The sequence below is a fragment of the Metopolophium dirhodum genome, chromosome 2, assembly GCF_019925205.1.
Source record: "Metopolophium dirhodum isolate CAU chromosome 2, ASM1992520v1, whole genome shotgun sequence".
NCBI lineage: Eukaryota > Metazoa > Arthropoda > Insecta > Hemiptera > Aphididae > Metopolophium > Metopolophium dirhodum.
The window spans coordinates 12,514,664-12,532,598 of NC_083561.1; the positions used below are offsets into that span (position 1 = coordinate 12,514,664).

General features: G+C 33.1%; 1 protein-coding gene across 9 annotated transcripts in view; it reads left to right on the forward strand.

The window, feature by feature from the left end:
• The first annotated feature begins 1,224 nt into the window (after positions 1–1,224).
• The window catches only part of LOC132937857 (ephrin type-B receptor 1-B), a 133,678-nt gene continuing 116,967 nt past the window's right edge, over positions 1,225–17,935 (forward strand). For all 9 annotated transcript variants that reach the window (XM_061004433.1, XM_061004431.1, XM_061004432.1 and 6 more), the window contains exon 1: positions 1,225–1,783. The gene's annotated coding sequence lies outside the window, so the exon portion shown is untranslated. The remainder of the gene's footprint in view (positions 1,784–17,935) is intronic.

The following is a 17,935-nucleotide window of genomic DNA, read 5'->3' on the forward strand; positions in this document are numbered from 1 at the left end:
ACGGTTCAACAGTTTTGAATCAGTATTACGAAAGTTTCGGGTATAATATATTAATAAGTTTGTCGTGTATATGTGTTTAAACACGAAGACCTCTAGCCCACGCAGTTACGCATGTCGATTGTGTGCACTTTTTTTATATTTTTTTTAAATTTTATATATCTTATATTTTATCGTCAGACGATTTGCCCATGAATACGACGTGGATTGTTAATTTATTATTCGCCGGAAAATCAAAACGTTTATACGATTTATAATATCAAACGCGTTATAGGTCAAGCACTACAATATATTTTGTTATACCTACTCATTAAACATAAGTTATTGTTATTATAGAATATTATATTATACGGGGCATTGCCATTGGCAAAAATCGGGGGGGGGGGGGCTTAACTCTCCTAAAAGTCCGTCAAGCCCACTCCTTTTTTAGTTTAATTCACAGCCCTCTGCTCACATTTATGTTAATAATGTTAGCTCCCTCTGAAATTTTGACGGGTTGCCGCCAATGGGCATTGCCGTATTGGCCGTTATCAGTGTGACAACCTTGAACTATAATTTTGTGAAATGTCACGAAATAACAATTTGTATAAAACATAATATTAATATTCACGTCTCCTCGAATTTATACACTCAAATAGTCAAAACTATACCTACACTATTAATGCGGTTGCGTTATTATCAAATAGAGGTAATAAAAATTATTATTGTATTATTAAGTTTGTAATACGCACGTTTATATTATTATCAGAAGATAGTAGTTAGGTATATTATAGGTACCTAGTATACATACTTTTATGCCGAGTATGATACCTATCATTATTTTACACGCGCGACACAGAATTTCGAGTAACGTGCACGAAATCGGAAAATCCGTATAAACGCGTCGTATGAAGTAAATGTAGGTACAGTATAATTAATTATTAATAAGAAGTTTTATGAACGCGGGAGAGTACGTGCCGGGCGGTATTAAGGTAATATCGGTGATAAGAATAATTTTATTGACGTCGTTTAATCGATAATATATTATTATGATATAATCATTTTATGCCTTTCTGCGTATTGCGTATTGTAATAGACGCGTTACCCCGGTAGACGTAAATCTGCGACGAGTGTACCGCAGCGGTGGCGGCGACCCGTCGATCGGTTAGCCGCCGTTAGCGGTTATTCTGCGTTGCCGTCGCGCGTCGTCTCGTCGGAGCCCGACCGACGATGCCGGCACCTCGCCACTCGCCAGTTCAGTTTGGTGTGCCGACACGTTCGCTACGTCGCCGTCGTTCCGCTCAGTCGAAACTCCGCCGACGTCGCCGCCACCGTGCCGTGCCGTGTGTTTAATAATATTATTGTGTTTTATTTTGTCGTTAATTTTTCTAATTTAACCCGCCGTTATCGTTTACCTCGATCGATTTGATTTTACGCCCAAAAAAATCAGATTTAGTGTTCCGATACGCGTTTGGTTTGTGTGTGCTTATATTAAAAATAATATAACACACGATTAGACAGTGTGTGCGCGCTTTCGATTAGTTGTTATTGTTGTTATTGTTTTTATACATTTTTTTTTTAAAATTTATTTTCTAAGACCGCGAAACAAACGTATTACGGAAACAAAAAAAATATATCAAACCGGTTTTCCATTGCCGGCCGAGTAGTCAAAAAGTTGTCGGACTTAGTCGCGGATTAGTAATTTTATTAATATTATTATTGTTGTTGTCGGTTCTACGCGAAGCAACAGCGACAGGAACATAGTATTAGCCGTCTTCCGAACAACACACGACGAGCAAATTTAGAGGTGAGTTTCGTTTCCAAAATATCATGATAATGCGATTAGCGTAAATGTAAAATATTATACGATAACATAATAATATTATACCTGCACAAACGTGAGACGTTTAAGCCTCTGCCGCAACAACACGTGCATACCTACAACTACCGCCATCCTCACGGCTTTTGACCTTTTACCCCGCCCGTATACTCGTCGCCAACACGACCCCTTGTCCCTCTTCGCAAAAGGGTCGGTGTTGAAGGTTTTCGAAAAAAATCTTTGCTCGCACAAGCCGCATTCGGGTTTTTCAAATGATCATTCCCAGTACCGCGCTAATTGCCCTCCTACCCACACCACAACAACTATAAATCGTACCTACCTACCTATAAGATATTACGTAACCAACCCGGTTGATGCGTTTTCGATTGCCGTTTAATATTGCGATCGCCGCGTTTCTCTCTAGCCAGCTTTTGCGTAGCGTAGGTATAAAATACGCGGTATAGACGGCGGCGGCGGTGAAAGCACACAGTCCCTTTGCTTCCGCCGCCCACTCTGGACGATTTCGAAATTTTCCCCGCAGACGTGCACTCGACGACGCGACTACACTCATTGAGCTCCTCTGTGCAGGCCCACTCGAAAACGCGCGTAGACGATTTTTTTTCCTGCCCTCCGACGAGAGACAATCTCGTCATTAATAAAATAAAAAAAACTACCTACCTATCTGTTCTATATATAATATAATATGAATATTATTTTATGTGCATGTGCAATAATTGTCCAATGTGCATATTATAATTGAAGTCCGACCACTGTATTATTGAGTTTTTTATTCGTCAAAGACTCGGGGGAACTCGCGTAACTATTTTAAATGAGATTATGATTTCAAATGAAAAAAAAAATGGTAGTCTCCTAACTTATCAACCCGTGTTATTAATTTGTTTCAACCTGGAAAAATTACTCTCTTTTTTGGACTGTTTAAACGAATATCGATTTTTTACAACATTCCTTCGTCGTCATAGTCGTGCGTATGCGTGCTCTACTGGAAACTTATTTACTCGCGTATTTGAAATAATTTCTCGGGAACCACATTTTTCAGTAGTTTCTTGTAATAGTAACCGGGATATACTGATTTTTCATTAAGTGAAATTCACATCTCGTGAAATTACATACACCTAAAAATATACTACCTCAGCGGTTGTGTTGGTTTTAACGCCCCACATTAAAGGCGAAGGAAATATTTGGAATTTTCCAAATATGTAGTTCGAATACCACATATAACGTAAATGTGTAGGGTGTTTGTGGGGTATTACATATAAATTTGTTGAATTTTTTACATGATTTCTTCCTAAACCGTAGATAGTTATGGTATTATACCCAAGCGAATGAGTTTATCTTGTACGCTGGTCAGGTGTAGTTGATTTAATATTATTTAATAGTTATACCTACCTATATACGTTAATTATTATAATCGAACAATAAATTAAAATAAATTATAAATTATAAAATTCCTTCAGTTACCTACCTATTCTGATTAAAATAAATTAAAATATGTTGTTAATGATAAAATAATACATTTTTTATAGTTGCATTAAGTATACTACCTATACTAATATCTGAACTAGTGTATAGTGTATCTATATCTTTGTTTTAACATTGGTTATAACCTTTTTTTTATAATATATTTTAATAACAATTTGATGTATACATGAGGTTATATAATACGAATTTGATTTAATCAGGTACCTAAATGGAGAATTATCTGGTAAAATCCTTGTTTGATTGTCTTGTCAACTTCTTGGTAAACTTTACTATTTCAATATTTTTCGTATAAAAAGATTAAATATTTCATGATAACACATAACTTTTAAATTTTAATAGTTTCATTTCAGATTAACCATTGCAATAATGTGTTTTCTCACATAAACTGATCATCCAAAATTTATTACTAAAAAACTATTAATTAGGTACCTCGTCAAATGTCAAATCGTCTTTTTCTGCTAGATAATTAGGTAAATATTTTCTAATGTTCTGTATGGGAGGACTGACTGAGGAATGATACTTATTATGATTAGTATGTATGTATGTATAACACATTTTGCTGTTGTTTAACCCGAATGCCGTAGATAAAAATAGGTGTACTCTATTGCTAGTTGTAAGAACGAATTGCACACAAATATTGTACGATAATCCATACTATTCACACGGAGGTCATCCTACAATATTCTACTTAAGTGCGTTATTTTTTTAAATTTGTACTAACATTATAATAATATAAGGTATTATTATGTACGTATGAGAAAAAAATAAAGATAAAAACAGTTTGAGCACGACAAAATAATACGGTGTGTCAGTGTCGGTGTGCCTCTGACATGAAATATTATCGGCCCCACCGCCACGGACAGAAACCGTCGGACGCAATGCCGCCGCCGCGCACTTTACCCTCAATTATTATTATAATACACGCCGAGCGCCGGTAAACCTTCCATTATATAAATAGGTATTTATAATTTTATTATTATATTTCTCGATGTATGTTTGTATCTCCTCTTTATGTACATATACGATTGGTCGCCGCGGGCAGACTCAGGTCGGTCGGTCGTCGCCACCACTGCCTCCGCCACCACCATGGAATGCAATAAACAGCACCCTTGTAGTCTGTTCCTTGAAATAATACACATAGGACCAGACGAAAGTCATTCGGAATCCGCATATTTTCGTATATCGGATATCATTTCTCATGTAACTCGCTTACCTTTTATGCCTCGCCCCTGCAGTGGAAAAAATATGTAATACTTTTAATCCAACACTCCCTCACTATAAGAAACGATTACCTAACCAGTTATCATTAACACCGAATGTATTATAATATGTTTTATTTCTTTAAAAAAAATATTAAACTGTATTTATGTTTTATTCAGCTTGTCGGTGAATCATAGTTTTGATAGGTTTGTGTCAAGGTTTTTGTGTTTAAATCATGTGAAAAAATATCTACGAAACGGAATAAATAATAATATTTATACAAGACAAAATACATGATCGGTTGAATGACAGTCATCTAATCTATACCAGCGTTATGGTTCTATATTCAGTTGACAGTGTTCTTTTGGAAATCAAATATTTATTAGAACTTTTATTTTGAATGAGTGTTTATCCTTACTCCTTAGTTTTTATATTGTAGTGATTTTGAGTTGACAGTAGACACCATAAAATTTAAAACTGTTTCGGTTTGTCATAACGTGTTTTAATTTATTTGCCATGTAGTTTATGACGACATTTTTTTTACAGATCAAACGCCCGAACCATTTTATAATTTATTGAAACTATCATAATCTAAAATAATTAGGATTTACATTAGTCGGTGGTAATGATTACTAATTAAATAACTAATTAATTGTGTTTTTAAATGTGGTGTCTGAAAGATTGGTACCTTTATTAAATTATATTCACTATGAATTTTTATAGATATTTTATTTTGGCAATATACAATGAATTATACTTCCATAGTTTAAGTACTTATCCACAACAGCATTAGATTTTAATTATTGTAAGTAATTTTAAAAAATGTTCATGAGTCCATGAACAATTTTTTGATATTTGAATTCAAAAATTGCAATATTTTATAAAAAATAAACCATTATTATTTATTATCGTAATATAATAAAATAAATTATACTTTGCAATAGTACTTAATTCGTACGTACATACATAGACATGTACAATATACATACATACATCAAACATACATACATACATACATACATACATACATACATATTATATACAAAAATATAAAAGTAGTTACTTTTTCTTTTTGGAGCAGTTTTATGTTAGTTTTTCTAGACATATACATAAGTTGTTAAAGAAAATATTGTATAAAGGGACGACGCCACGACGGACGGTTTATGAACGATTTATGATTATCAGTCTTGCAGAAAGGAAATCGTGCATAAGAGTAAAATCAAAACAAAACAACCACGATTATTTCTTACAGAAACAATATAATGTATAAATAATACACATATTTCCAGTCTCACCGTTATTATGTTCAATCAATAGGTATGACACACAATAATAATAATAATAATAAGTTGTCGTTCGTCTCCATTGATCACAGACGTACATATCCGTCATCGAAGTTACCGAAGAACAGTAAAATAATATAAAAAAGGGTTTAGGGGTAAAATACACCTCTGGAAAAGACTATCATGACACGCATGGGCGTATTTCTATCGTCGCTGTCGTCGGTTGTGAGAAAGAATTGTGCGTAAAAAAAACCTCGTCATCACCATCCGATGTGTATAACAATGGTTTACAAATTACGAGTTTTCGGTCACAAAAATATGTCCGCCGCCGACGCATTGTTCTATCACTACCGCTGTCGGCTTACAGAAGGATCTGTCACATACACGGTCGTGGTTCATCAGTCCTGCGGGCATAGCACCTGCACCCCGTGTGTGTATCCTGTGTGTAATTATTTCGTTTTTCCAATTTTCTCGGGGTAAACTACAACACGAGGACGGTCCGATGGACAAGAAGAATGCCTAGTGTGGCACAGAGATTATAGTGTCGTCAGCATTACATTCTTGAGTATGTCGCCGAATAAAATTGTTCTTAATATTGTATTCCTTATAGTTGTGTTGTGCAGAGATGAAACTGGTTTTTGTGATAAATATTTCAAACAACGCGTAATGAACAGTCGTTTTATTCTCGTATTAATTCTAGGAATTCGGGTTGCTTGTATTTTAATTTTTGTTTAAGGAATAATAATTAATTATTGTATGATTAATGCTTAAAGTTCATCACGAAGTTAACTATTTTTTGAAATCTTGTGAACTGCTGCAACCGAATATAAATTAAATTAAATCAATTTGGATTACCCGTGTATTTACGTTATAGTTTATTGATATTTTACTTGGTTAATCATTATTTACACCTAAATGTTATTAACTTATTGTATTCGATGATATATGATGCGATTTTGTTTGGGATTATGGCTCTGGGAATCGATATTGGGTTAGTTATATTGAAATGCTGTGAATCATTGCCTGTCTGTCCCCTATAGGGTTTGTGTATAATATTCTATTGAGGAGGAAGGAAATATGGGTTTCAGTGACAACTATGAGTTGGTGTGGGAAAGGCAAACATTCTTTAACAATACGATTCCTTTTGTTATGAATGTGTACTATTATTGTATTTTAATGAATGACGGAAGTCGATTGATATTGCATTTTACACGTACCAGAAGAATGTCGCTTTATACATGAATCAAATCTTTTCGCAGATTTTATTTTCTCAACGATTAATATTGCTTGCTGTATAATCGTTAGTAAATAATTGTCGCACTTTGACAATCAATTTGTGGTGTACAAATATAATATACCTATTATACATAATTTATTTTTATTTCTTGAAAAAACTATACGTAGAGTGGAAGACGGTGAGAGGGTGGAATTTTGCACAATAATATTACATAATATACGTATTGCTCGGTCGAAGATTAATGGTCGTCTATGGGTATTTTTCCATTTATTAATGGTCCAAGGATGATCCGGTGAAAATACAGAAATATAAGTCGCTGACGTCACGTTGAGATTTGTCAGTTACATGTAAACTTTTTTTCTTGTTCTTAAATATTCTTTTTGAATCAAAAATAAATAGCTAAGTTAAACTTACAATACTACTGTGATGGGTGTGTGGTGTGCCACAGATAATATAATTGCGCTGTGTAAATACAGTTAGGAATTTTGGTTTGAGCACTTGGAAATAATTATGGGCGGAAAAGTAGGACGCGGGCGGGTTTCACGCTACTGTTGGTGGGGACCTCAGTACCTCACATAGTAAATTATACAGTTGATAACGGCTGTAGGCTCCTCTTATGGTTCCATTGCTGAATTAAAAGAAAAGAAAATTATATTCTCTGGTGTGAACGGTGAAGGAATCTCCAAAGTTGATGGCAACTTCCTCACTTATTTTAGAGTTATTTTTTAACACAAACAAAATAAACCGTCATAAAAATCCTTGCTGTTTCTTATTTAACTATATAATTTCTGTCTCTTTTAATTTTAATGACAGCACTCGATTATTTTTAGATAATGGCAAACAATTATTATAATGTATTCACTAAACTTAAATCATTAATCAACTACCAGCATAAATATCTTACCTACTAAGTACTATTTATAAGTTATTTTTATATTTTTATTAATATTTATAATTTATATTATGTAGTTGGTAGTTACATTGGTTACAATGTACCTACCTACTAAACACTTACTAATATGTAGGTATAGAATTCTTAAAAGTAAAATCATTAAAGAATACATAATTAAATTTAGTGTAAGTACCCATATCTTAAATAATAGTATTTTGCAAAATATTTTTTAAGGAATACGTCAGTGTATGAGTATAAAGTTAACGTTCTTTCTCAAATTATTTGTTGTATAATTCTTAATTGGAGTTTTGCAGCATTATATTTTCTCATTTGACATTTTGTTAATTCTAGTTGAAAATGTCATTTTGTCAGTTGATTATATGTTATTAAAAATTTCAAAACTTATAAGAATTTGCTAATGGTATACCGATATTAAAGGCGTAAGTGTTCGTGACATACTTTCTAATCACCCGAATAACGACGTTGGGATCATTGTCGTTAATAACGATTATAAAAATATGCAAAGGGCAATACCGACAAGTACATAATATGTCTTCTAACAGCAGTTGTCTGCGAGAAGGAGAGGCGTATTAATCAGGGAAATACTGAAATATGTGCGCAGAGATTTCCTGTGATTTTTTTCAAAGTGCTTATTTTCATGTGCGAGTGTGTAAATGTAAATTACCTACTAACAAAAAAACATTTTGCTAATGTCACGACAAGTTAGTAAATTAAGTAGCGGGGCCCTCGACTTGATTTATTCACACGACTGGAATGTTTTTTTACCTGTTTCATTTATTTCTAGTATTTCATAGTTTTCATCAGTTAGTTACTAACTACACTGTAGTACCTACATCTAAAATACAAACCAATTTCTATGAAAATAATGGTCTATGAATTATTGACTGGCTTTGTTGTATTCCGCCCGGCGTTTATATCTCATTATAATATGTAAAAATAAAAATGGGGATGAGACACCCAAGTGGGGAGGGGGGCGGGTAGAAGCATTTTTTATCTCAAGCACCGTATTACAATAACATATTTAAGAAACCGGCCACAATAATTCATAGTATAATTGGCTGAACATTACAGGCTAATTGCTATTACTACATATCGAAATCGACGCACATAAGGCGCGCACGGCCGACACACGGTATAATCATCGAGTTGATATACATCGATGTTATTATATATACGTGTAGGTAACCTTCTAACCTAACAGGTGGGTCATCTATTAATCATATTAATATCGGGAATATGAAAATATCGACAGTAATATTCCCGGATATATTGATCGTTTTATAACATACAAAACGTTTAAACATTTATCTCTCTGCTGTCTGTATCTATCTTGCTCTTTCTAAGTATTGTAAAATATACGGACAATATATTATTATAAACTCAGTCCCTCCTATTGAGTGGTAAAGAAAGACCCTATACGCATAATATAATATATTTATTATTTTATATATTTATTATATTCTTTTCTTCCCTCTAATTACACAATAGAATGCGTCTGGTGGTAAATCATCGGCTGCAGGGGAAACTGCTGCCCACCCCTACCGGGCACGACATAATATAATTGGCAGGCAATTCACCGGCAGCCATGTTCTCTATACGCGTTTTCTTTTTCTTTTACGTCGTCGACCCGCTCAAAAACAATGGCGTACTATGGGTGTAAGTGTGTGTGCGTGTATGTATTTTTGTAAAAAAAAGGCTAGACGAGTTTTGGACGTGCACGTATCGCATGATAAGCAATGGGGGTAACCTGATATGACGGGTTTGCCGAGATATTCTATTACCAAGTAATGTAAAAAAAAATAATACGTAAATAAATGATAATAATACAAAATTGTAGAGAGGTGAAAGATAAATTGAATGCATTTTTATCGGTACAGCCAACTGCATGTATGCAGTATTCGCCTCCACCCCCGTGGTAAACGAACCGCGAAACGGACAATCGGTTAATTTATTAAATATTCGGGGGATGCTGCTCTGGGGTGTAAATTGGGGGTTGGGAGTACAAAATGTCGTTGTGTCCCAAAATTCAATTTCAGCCCGCACAATATTGCACACATCATAGTAAAACTAGCCCAGCAGTAACTACAAGCATTGTTCGACTTCTCGTCAATTCTCGATCCAAATTATTGAGCTAAATATAACGGTTTGCAGTTAAGTATTAATATTTGCAGGTATTGCTTGTACCTACTTATAATTCTAATTTATTTGTGTTGTTTCAAACAATTTCTAATGCGCTATTAAACAAATTATATATTAATTTAACCTAATAATTTAGAAAATAAATACAATTTAATACCTGTTAAAACATTATGGATTTAAATTTGAAGGAGCTATTTTTTTTTATTTTAATAATTGTTGTATTATTTTTAGTACCCATGGTTGTATAATTAACTGATAATTCTGTAGTTGATTTTTATAATAAAAATTAAGTAAGTGATTTTCTATTTATAAAGAATATTGTTTGTATTATATTTTATTTATACACTATCTATAGCTATCTGTTATCGCGCGAAGTGCGCACGATAATACTGTGTAACAACCTACCTATTGGTTTATGCAAACTCAAAACATATTTCGAAGTCAGATAATTGATAATATTCGTAGTAAAACGTAGGTAATAAAACGATGATTAGTCTTTTCAAAAGAACGATCAACTTAACATTTCAATCGACCGAGAGACTTTTATATGAATGTTAATGAGAAGAAAGTTAAATAGATATTCTGTTCACAAAGCCTAATAATAATAGTTGTGCGGTTACACAATAACCTTAAGTCACGATCTCTTGTAATAAAAACTATGACAGTAATAGCAGTAACAAACGCCGCAATATAATTTCTTCACAGTGTATATAGTAATATATGAATAACGTTGTATTAATTCTGTAGCGCTAAATACATTTTACGCACTAAATAAAAGTTAAACAATACAAAACTGCAAATAGGAATTCGAAAATAAATTGGCCTATAATTCACGTTTGACTGAAAGTGGACCCATCCGAAAGTTAGATATTAAAAAAAAAGTAAAAAAGAATATCCTCTCTCTCTGTCTTTCTCTCACTTGTAGGTTAGAAGAGCCAAGGGAAATCGGCTTTCGCGAATCCCGGATTATCCCCTCCCCGCGTTTACCCGGAGCAATAAAAACCCAAAGACGGTATAAAATACAGTGTACGCAAAAACAGGGTAAGGGTCCACTGTAGCGAGTTAACAGCGTTATAAATCGCATCTCTTTTCCCTACTCCCTCCAACGTCACCGTCCGTAGGCACATACCCTTACCCGGTCGTAGCTGCCGGGTTTAATATCGTTTTTCCGACGAATATAACACACTGCCATTGCAAGGGTAGGTATAGTTGGAAGGGGATAGCCTCTGTAATTAATTATCCTTATTTATGCGACCGATGAATTTTAGGTGTTTAATTTGGAGAGCGGTTGCTGCCCGGGGGATTCGAAGATAAAAATAATAATAAAAAAAAAAAAATAGAGAAAGTAGAAAATGGCCGCTGCAGGGCTACGTAATTGGGTTTCTGGCATTTTTTTCAGGAGAATTTAGGGATCTGCAAAACGTCACGGGCTTGTGGACGGTTGTCTGGGTTAACACTTGGGGTTGTTTGTGTAGACTAATCGATGTTGTTTTTTTTCGTCCACACGTGTTTTTCTCTTCTTACACATAATTTTAAACAACATTTCAAAAATCGTTTTAGTTTTATGTCACAGTGTTGTTAGTAATATTTACGAAACAACTTCGGAATAAAATAAACAGTTTAGAAACTCTTCAAAAAATGTAACACTCATTCGTTGTATCACATGTAGTGCTATTAAATTATAAATTATAATGTATATAGTATATACGTATAGTATAAAAACAAAAATGTAATTTCCGACAATATAAGTGAACCGTCTTCCGTTGACACGACTATTATTTGTATGCACCTATACCTAAAAACGCATATATGTACCCATGTTTCATTATGTTTTGTGCAATTTTTTTCCCAGACAAAAATGATAACAAATAACTACAATCCTCATTAGTACACTCTATACAGAGCGATCAATTTAACGTAAGGAACTGAAATTAACGAGTGTATTCTATATAACTGTGGTTTTTGTAGGTTCCAAACTTTAATTATTGTTAATTTTATTAGTAAGTAACAATCCCTGTAACAATAGTTTAAATGAGTGAAAATAAAATTATTCTATTTAAGACATAGGTACCTAGTATAGCAAGTAGAAAATAATGTGTTGATAATAATTTATCATTTGTATATAGCCGTATAGGTACAACCTATGTTCATAAACTGCGTAATTCAATGAACATCTCATTAATAGGTCCTGTTTATATTATTTTGACTGCAGATCAAATTCTTTAAATTAAATGGGAGATATATTTTTAATTAGCAGTTGCAGTACTTGCAGGCTTTTATATGTAGTTACATTTAATATTTTTTAGTTTATCCACACGAAATAGCTTGAATAAATATTAATTGAAATCACCGGTAACACAAATAGCAAATAGGTGTACAAATCATAAATTATGTATCTGATATTATATCTAAATGGTCCGGAAGTTTTTAAAGTAATTTTGTTTACATATTTATATATTATGTTATACGTTTATAACTTATGAGTTATACCTTATACTGGTACATTTCTAGCGACAACGTGTCATACGAAAATATGCATAATACCTACACTGAAGACCGGTTGGTTATTTTTATTTCTGAATACACAATAAAGTAATGGTCGGTGTTTTCTTTATCTCGTCCACGTCTATCAGTGTAACATGGCTGCAAAGAATAACATTATCACCGGTGACTTTGACAAATTACAATAAGAGACGAATAAGAATGAAAAAAAATCGCTTCCTACGCCAGATTAACTCTTCTAGGTACTTAAAATTATGTACAACTGGGTCTCGGCTTGAAATCAAGGAGCCCCGGGGGGGCAAGGGTGACAAAAAAGAAACGCTCACGAGCTTGCATTTTTTTATAATCTGCCTCGATATAATATACGCCCACCTGATGATTTTATATTTTTTTATTTTGTGATTATCATTAAAACTTAATAATTGACAAACATTATGAGTTTCGATTATGCTATATTCACACACATTTTTCAAAGTATACCTACCTCATCATAATTTGTTTTATGTATATATGGTATTTTTAAACAATTGTCAAAAACCATAAGTATAAAAAGTCTCTGAAATATATTTTTGCTCACGAAGAAAATAACGTTGTTGAACATGAAAAACTAATCAATTTTGGTAGCCTCGGTAAAAGTGCCTTTCTCTCCCTTACAATAGAAGCAAAAAAAAAATCGATTCTTCTGACCTCGTGTCGCGTATACTTCCATAATATACATTTAAACACGTATCTATTATCCCTGTGAAATATTTATGCAGAAGATTTGTATTTATCAATTGTATGAAAAATGAAGTTGACGTATAAAAGTTATTAACATTTAGGACTCTGGGGTATTATAAGTCGAAATTAAAAGTTTATGGGTACTTTTGCCTGGGAAAATAAAAACTAATTCCTTTTTTGAATGTTTTTTTTTTATTTATTTATCTGTGATATACAATTAAATTAGGAATTACCTAAATTATTTCAGTTGTTAGTTTATCTGTTTAAAATTAATTTTGTCAATAATATGATATTTGATAATATGTACCTACCTCCTACCTACCCTATACAAAATTGATTATACAATTTGTTACTCGTGTTCTATCGTGTTTTAAACGGTTAATAGCCCTATGCCCCTACATAAGTAATGCACATGATATTTTTAAAACTATAACACTGCTTTTTTAAAAACATTTTCGACAAAAATAAATTAAAATGAAATTTATGAATATCGTGGGATGCATTTTCTTGAAGCCATCATAAAATGTAGTAGAATATATTTTTTTAAATACTTTTAAAAACTAAACATCCATAGGTACTTAAAATTTAAAATGTATATGTTATGTAATATACATAAATAGGTATAATAACACCAATATGAGTATATAATATAGAGTACACTATTATAATTTATAATAGGCATATAGGTATAAACGTGCATTCATTCAATACTATAAATCACAGTATTAATCTTAATCTATTGCAATGATATCTTGATTAAATTATTAACGGTACCTACCTACATGCACAGATATCAAAATATCAACGATCCATCATAATTGCCAACAGTTTAAATTGCGTTAATAATCTTTAAAAAGTTCAATGACTTTAATTTTGACTTCAAAATGCATATATATACTTGGTAGGTACCTTCGTGTTATATACATACTCATACTATTGATTAAAGAATTAAAAATTAAACTAAACCCCGGATAATATATTAATTTACATTTTTCATTATTTAATCACAAAACAAAACAAGTGCATTATAAAATGTAGTCAAATATTTTTTTCCGTTATTTCTAAACATAAAAACTTAACTCCTAGCCCATGGGTACTACTTACATGAATTTAAATAAATTCAAATCTTTGTAAATCAATACGAGTATAATATCATATATGATATTTACAGTATAGTTGCAGTACCTAGTGTTTCCATTTATGTACGTTAACTAATATGAATCGCTTGCTTATTATTTAAACTTTATATTTTGTTAATATAATAATATAAAAATTTAGGTATTTAATTCAATTTAAATTTGTTACCTCTTAGAAGTGAAACAATAATATTTTTTATTTTTTTTTTGGGGGGGGGGGGCGGAGTGGCCGAGCAAACTAAGGCGTCGGTTGTGACGCACACCGACGCTGGTTCAAACCTCAGTTTACAGGCGGCATTTTTATTCGGGCAAGTCACGGTTAGGCATGGCATGGCATAGATACCCCCACGGGTGCCCTCTAAAAAAATCTGCCAAAACTACACACACGTGTTACACCTACAGTTCCCTCCCCTACAAACAAAAACAAACAGCTAATGGCCATAGTTGCCGGGCTTCACGATCAATAAAAAAAAAAAAAATTTTTATTGTGATAATAATATTGTTATTGGGCTATTGTTTGCAATATTACTGTATCTCGAGTATAGTAACCTACTCGGTATGAAAATATGTATAATCGTATACCTAAGTCTATATTTTCTATGTTGTAAATCTGACTGAATATCACGTGTTTGTCCAAACCATTATACAAAAAAAAAAATAGGAATCGATATTATGTTCGTTCATTTTATATTACAATGGTCGGCATGGTTTTTAATTCGATCTGGTTTTCAGACGTTCTGTCGACTTACGATTTTGTTTCAATACTTGCGTGCGTCAATACAATTTACTTGTACATACACACCCCGTGGGATCCCGTGTACATTATTATATAATATAATATTAAGTGTCACGTGTGTATCGAATACGATCTATGATATTATTCGTCTGTCGTCTGTCGACCACTGTGGTAGTGTAGTATTATATGCGGCCGAGAGCGGTCGCATTGTATAGGTTGTAACTTGTATAATAATATAATGTTTATTTATGCTCTTTAACCGTAGAAAAAGTAATAACAATAATAATTATAATGTATGCTATATTGCTATTGTGTCCCGGTTGACACTAAACAAACACACGAGAGTACGATGAGACGGATGTAAAACGAATACAAACCATAGCGATGGCGGGTATATAACCTTTCCCTTGCTCTGTAATATATCATATTATTATCTAAATGTTCGTCGTTGTCGTGCGTATTATGTATATTATGTACAATATCATGCATTATAAGCAATATTTCGAATTCGGATCGTGTTTTCATGATAAGAGGAGGTCACAGTATAGAACACATCCACGCCTTTTATTTTTTACGTACTCACAATACGTCATATATACGAATATACGATAGATCTTAGATCTGACGCGCTATATGTTTGGAGCTAACTTCTCCCCCTGGCCATCTCATGCTGGCTAAAAAAACCGTTTATCTGTTACGTTGTTGTTGACGGTGGCAGTGCGATAACACGCGGAGATAACAGATGCTGGTGTTCTCGTCGTTATTCTTGTTGGTCTGTTTGAGGGGGGGGGGGGGGTGATAGTGGCATGAGTGGCATTATTATATGCTTTTTTTTTACAACACGTCGGAGTTATCGCTTGTATTGTATCCAATATATAGGTTAGAATATAATATATTATTATTATATATATTAATATATATTTTATATATTATTTTATGAATAATAATCAATCGCTGTGTATATAACGGATCAGCGTTCGTTGTTGTTGACCGTTGTACTTATATTAGTATAATATATATTAGCATTACATTTTATATAATTAAAATATGGATAAGTACTCGTAAAATATTTAAATATATTATAATAGGCAATTTGGTGTTTTAATGCTGTATATATACACAGTACACACGTGTCTTTGGCTCACACGATTTAATACCTTGTTTATTAATGAATAATATTTGCCGCCAATTCTTGTATAATTAACAGTTTATAAGTCGCTCGAGTTGTTTGGCGCGTGGGAATAATCCCTATTTGAATTGCCTTAAAATTAATTGTGTTTACGTTATAAAGCTGTAATGATATCCCAAAAGCGTGAAACAAATTATGGAGAACATAATATTGAATAGATTCAATATATATAATATAATATTCTCCCTAAGAACACATAGTAAATATAAGTGCCAACGTATAGCTAAATTATTACTTATTTTAACAACCATAATAAGTTAAAAAAGTAGCTAAAAAAGTATTTTGAATCTTTTAAAAATCTAAGTGCATCATTCATTAATTAAGTAATTATTATTTTAATCAAAAGTAATGGTATTTTTTTGGAGGGGTCGTTAAAACTGTAAAAGGACCTCGTCATTTGACGGAAACAAAGAAACCCATAGGGTAATTTTCAAAAGCGACATGTTTGTCTGAATTCTATGTTTTTCCTCCCTTTTATTTATTTATTTTTTTTGGTTGACAACAACTCCTGCGCACACCTGCATTCCCTCGGCAGTAACAAATCTCGGGTTCACAAAACCGTGGGGCAGTAACCAAACAGTGTGAGCAAGCGGTAACGCATAAAATTCCTGTGGGTCCGGGAACCATTGCCATTGTAATATTCCTTTTCTGTATGCCCGTTGACAAATTACGTAATTCGATGATTTGTGTGTTTTAACCGTGTTGACGTTGTTCAGACCCGAGAGCATAAAAAGCACGAGAAGGAACATTTTTAAGAGTAAAAAAAAATGACCGGTTGCAATCTGGTGTCAACGGACCCGGTTAACTCGATAAAACGAGTGTATAAATGAAGGAAGATAAAATAAAAAAAAATTGCACACGAGTATGTATTATAGGTATATTTTTTCATCTCTTACCAGCGTGTATATATGCCATCAGATTGTGATCGCTTTATCGGAGACCATTAATCGATTGGAATAGGGGACCTTTTACCATCGCGGTGGGCAGTTGGGATCACGATCGATATACGCATATCACGAGAGCTCGACGTTGTAGTGTGATTGGAGGGGTGAGTCGGTGGCCGGTGGTATTTCGAGCGCGCTGTAAACAAAAACGCCCGCGATCCATATCTGGATTTGTATTTTGACGCGCGCGACAGAACGCAATAATAATTACACGGTATCCGGTTACCACTGAGGTACTGATTGCAGATAACGAGTTGTTTTGTATTTTTTTCTTCTATTTTCCTTTTTTTTTGCAACTCATCCGAACTTAACATTCCTATGGCCCTAGGACTCCGATGCCATTTCTTCGTTCCCTGGAAAGCCCCACGGCGAAACAGCTTATAATCGTACCTATTCATAATATTATGTTAAGTATTGTACAATGTTCTGGCTGCATTGTACCCTACATTTATTATAATTTATTAGATTTTAATATTTTTAAATGGCGTAAATATACGGTAACGGAAATAATTACTGTATGGCAAATGCCCAAGTTTATAATGTATTCATTCAAAAAATAAATGAAACGTAATTATGTTCGTTGAAATTAAATTATATTAAAATATATTAACAGTTTAATTAATAAATGGTACGAATCAAAG